This window comes from Octopus bimaculoides, chromosome 12 (genome assembly GCF_046866305.1).
Source record: "Octopus bimaculoides isolate indiv1 chromosome 12, ASM4686630v1, whole genome shotgun sequence".
Lineage (NCBI taxonomy): Eukaryota > Metazoa > Mollusca > Cephalopoda > Octopoda > Octopodidae > Octopus > Octopus bimaculoides.
The window spans coordinates 29,585,193-29,590,192 of NC_142939.1; the positions used below are offsets into that span (position 1 = coordinate 29,585,193).

At 31.4% G+C, this 5,000-nt stretch overlaps 1 protein-coding gene across 8 annotated transcripts in view; it reads right to left on the reverse strand.

Annotated features, from left to right (window-relative positions):
- LOC106869914 (neurotrimin) overlaps positions 1–5,000 on the reverse strand; it is a 1,519,776-nt gene that overhangs the window by 201,341 nt on the left and 1,313,435 nt on the right. The window lies entirely within an intron of this gene.

Genomic DNA, 5,000 nt, shown 5'->3' on the forward strand with positions numbered 1-5,000 from the left:
GTGCTTGTCTGCCATTCCTGCAATTATTCGTTATCTATTTTCATCCTGTTCAAGCTATCCGCGTTCTCTCCGTATAGAGTCTTCGCATACCATCAATTTACTATTTTGTAGCTTAGATAGGTTGAAGCATTTTTTTCAACTTTTGTTGTTTTGACTATTTTTCCTTCCCAAATATCAATCCCTATAGTCTCTCCTTTTGCTTTATTGGTTTATGTGAATATAATAAAAAAAACATTTTGTGTTGATTGCGTTTTGTCGATTTTTGCATTAGTTTTTCTATTGCTCTTTTCTGTTTGGAGTCCTACAGTGAATATTTTATAATATTTTCCAGTTGAATTTACCCCCTATTTCCCGGTATGCTTGATATGTATAATCTTTGTAGTTCAGACTTAAGGTGGTACATTCTAAATACAGTTAATATTTCTTGATTTCCTGTTTTATTTTCAAATCCTTTAACATACATTTACGATTATAACAATAACTTTGCTATAGGATCAACTACAATAATGTTATTTATTACTCTATATATTTTGCATTTAACTGTTTCAACTTATAAAACTAATATACCGTTAATATTCTTTCCAAGCATTTTCTTTCATCTGTGTATTTAGCATTCTGTCAATTTCATTGATTCCTAAATATTTATAAGTCTATTACTTTTGGCCAAATTCCTATATTTTCGTTTCTCATCTAGCGTATTTTCCCTCGCTTCAAGGATGCTTTAGTGGAATTTACTAATTCGTTCGAATTTTTTTTAGTGAAAGGTTTCTGTAGCAGTTTTTGTAGTTGATTAGCAACTAGATCATAAAAATCAAGTTTCTCCATATTCAAACTTGTTAATTGTCCTCCTATATTATTTATATCTATATGAAATCAAGTGTGATTTCACATAGTGGTAGAAGATGTTTGTGTTCGATACAAAACATATGAGAGAGGGAAACCCTTCTTGGAACGTTTTACTTCTAATGGAGATTCGATTACTTAGACATTCTCTTTTGTCCTCGCTTATAAATTGTTTGGCGACATTTTAAATATATCTACTTATTTTTGGTTAAAAGATCTGCTTCTTATGACTAAGGTTTGTAGACACCAAGTGGGGAAGAGAGAACGCTGACCAAAGTCTCCTGTGTGTCAATGTTTTGTTCAAAATGTTCTTTAAAATTTAGGATTTTTCTGTTATAAGTTTGTTAAAAATAAATGCTTACATTTCTTGCTAACTCCGTTGTTTTACAGATGTTCATTTATTCTAAACTATATCATTGCAATAAGCTCTTTGTAGGTATGGCGGTGGAGTTTTTGGTGATCATTTTTTCATTAGTGCTGGATTTTAATTTTATTTTATCCACAGTGCTCATACAGTTAATTGTTATATACGTTAATAAATCGTTATTTAGCAAATTTCTTTTCACCAGATATATATACCAGAAAGAAATTTCCAATAACAGCTTTATCATGCACCAACGTTCTCGAGATGTTTGTGTCTTGCAGTATCTTGGCTATATCTAATGTCGTTAAGGCCTCTAAGCGATCTTCACATATTGTGTTCGTTGTTTCTTCTCTGCCCATTTTCTATCGGAATTTTTCGAATTACATAATGTTGGAGTTAAATATATTTTAGCAACATTTTGATAAATTTGAGCTGTTTTGTTTCAAGAACAACCTCTATTCTTCAAACGAATAAATCCATTGTGATTTAGAGAGAATTTCTAATGTTATATGTAATAATAATAATGATAATAATAATCTATTAATGGAATTTATAAATATCTTCATGTATCACTACGCCCCGTATTCACGACCTTTGATTTGTGGAAGCGCACGTAGCGATGCATTAAAATATTTATAAATTTCATCCATGGATTATCATGATTATTATCATTATTATTATTATTATTATTATTATTATTATTATTATTATTATTATTATTATTGTTATTGTTATTTTCCTCCTATATTATATCAGCACGGCCCGGTGTGACCCCCCCCCCCCAAAAAAAAAAGTGCCAGTTCGCATCATTAGGCTGTAGCTGGCATAACGAAATATGAACTTTTGTATGCATATTTAAAACGTTTCCTGTAAGTGAACTTAAAGGATATGTGAATATATATATATATGTGTGTGTGTGTGTGTGTGTGTGCCTGAGTGAGAGTATGAGCGCATATGTTTGTGAGTGAGTGTACATATATATATATATATATATATATATATCATATATATATATATATGTATATATACACACACACATATATATATATATATATATATATATATATATATATATATATTTCTACCAGTTTGGAATAAAATAAATTTTTTCTCTCTCTCTTTGTATATATATATATATATATATATATATATATATATATATATATATATATCTAAGAGGAATCCACTCATGGGATTCCTTACGCTAGAAAGAACTGCTAGGTTCTAGAACCAAAAAAACAAGGGATATATTCCGAAAGGAACGAAATGAAAAATAAAAACTTTTACCATCCCTTTACCATTTTAGCAATTAAGATAATTTGCTAGGTGAAGTCGTTATCAACAGGTAAGCCCAGGACTAAAATATATAAACACGAGGTAATCAATTCCATACCTCCCCTTTATACATCCTAATTTTTTCAGATATATTGTGCAGGCGCAGTCAATAAAATGTGCGAACTTTTAAAATTCGAAAATTATCCAAAAACTTATAACGGTAAAAGTTTTTTTTGTTTTTCATTTCATTCCTTTCGTGATATATCCCTAATTTTGTAGTTCTAGAACCTAGCAGCTCTTTCTAGCGTAAGGAATCCCATGAGTTAATTCCCCTTATGTATTTAAATATATGCTGTACCTTATGAGTAATTCATAGTCGTTGGACTAAACTTTTATACGCTAGGCCACTTGGAGGTGAAAATTTTATCTATTTCCATTTCCCTTTGATATGATTAAGTATTATAAGTTTTAGGATAATTTTCGAATTTTAAAAGTTGGTATTGTTTTATTGCCGGCGAAAAGCTGCGCCTGCGCAGTAGATCTGAAAAAATTAGGATGTATAACGGGGAGGTATGGAATTGATTACCTCGTGTTTATATATTTTAATTCTGTTATGATTTAAGTTCTCAAAATTTAAGTTCTGTCTTATGTATTTTCTATTGTTCTTTAATTTTGTAGCACTACAAATTTCGTAGACCATATATATTAGTTTTGTTTTACAGAAGATATCTACCGAAGTTATGTCACGGAAAACACATTTTGAGTTTTCCTTTTTTTTTTTCAATTTCGAGATTTGAAGGCTGAATATTATTTAGGATATCATAATTTCCGTCGTCTTCCGATTTATTTGAATCTGATTGTACCGAAATTTACACGCGCAACCTTTGGTATTTTAGTGTATCAAATCCAAAAGTCTCATTCGTCTACTTAGTCTAACGTGAGTGATATTGTTATTTTATGCATTATATACAATTTTCGAGTGGGAGACAGCATTAAGCAAGTGCTGTTATGAAATATGCTTCAAAAGTTTGTTTACACTTGATACAGATCACCAAGCACTATCTACATTTGTAATAAATTAGCTGTAAGAGCTGTTAGTAAACATATGTATTACCAAGTATTACATAGCTATTTTAAAAAATAATCACATTGTTACATGATTCGTTATTTCTAGTCGTTATTTTTAGATAATTTTCGGAGCAGTCAGGAAGATTTGTGAGGAAATGAGCTCTGACCATGGAGAGCATGCAAGCAATAGACTACTATTGAAACCCATCTATATTCATTATTATAATTATTATCTGTCTGCTGTTAACATGATTTGTTCCCCGTTAGTTTGTTTACACGTGGCATCCGAACGTCGTCCAATACGAACATTTTCAATACATTAATTATATGAGGAGAAAAGATCAATAAATTTTACAACTAAGACTTAAACAGTTATTTTTCAATATATTTTTTGTTTCATTTTTTTCCAGATTTGATTCATTGTTATTTAATCGTTATTAATGCATATTTTTCAAAGCAACCATGTAATGTCCTCTCATATTAAATGTACTCTAGTATTAACACACTAAAACATAAATTTAAACAATACACACGCACACATAAAGACATTAAAAACAACAATAAATCTTTTGCTAGGAACACAAGTCAAATAAAAGTTAAGACATTGCTCAGCTATCAAGGGTAAAACTATGTTCCAATTGCATATCACTTGAAAATGTACGCGATTGTTGGCTCTTGTTTGTTTTGTTTAATTATTTTCTATCTTATTAATGTTAATCGTCAGAAGTCACAGACGCCAAGACTTGCACACGTTTGCTCTTTATCAAATAAATTTGATACGAGCCTATGTGCAATGCACGAAATTCTGGTCCATTGACTTACGCGTATAACATCTGCCGGTTTAAAAGAACAAAATATGTACATACATATATTTAACAATGTATGTTTTTTTCGGTTTTCTTCTGTCGAACCTATTTATTTATGTAAATGTATATGTATATATAGGTGAATGTATGTATAGCAGTGTTTGTATAGGCGAATATATGTCCACGCGTCTGACGTCCGAAGCTGTTGTCTCTGCCATACTTGTAGAGCTTGTCTCGAACAAATAATAATCCCCAATAAGACTGCCATGCGAAGGATATTTAGAAGTTGTCTTTAGTCTCCGACCTGAAAATTCTCTAGTAAAGACAGCTCAGGACTACTCCCACCGATGCACACAGTCAACCACAGCCCATCATCCGTCATACTCTCTAATGAACCTCGTTAAAATCTGGAATCGTTTTCCGCTTACAGCTTTGTCCACCTGTCAAAATTCTATATGAAAAATACCTGGCCTTGGATTACATCTGACTCATCGTTTGACTCATGAATACAGCTTTTCGTAGGATGTGTTGTACGAAGGACGTCCACACCACTTTTCCCTAATTTCGGTGTTTGTCGACGCCTTGCAATGATTTAGCCATTTCTGCAAGTGCGCCAGCCTGAAGAGGCGCAGCATCCAGAGATA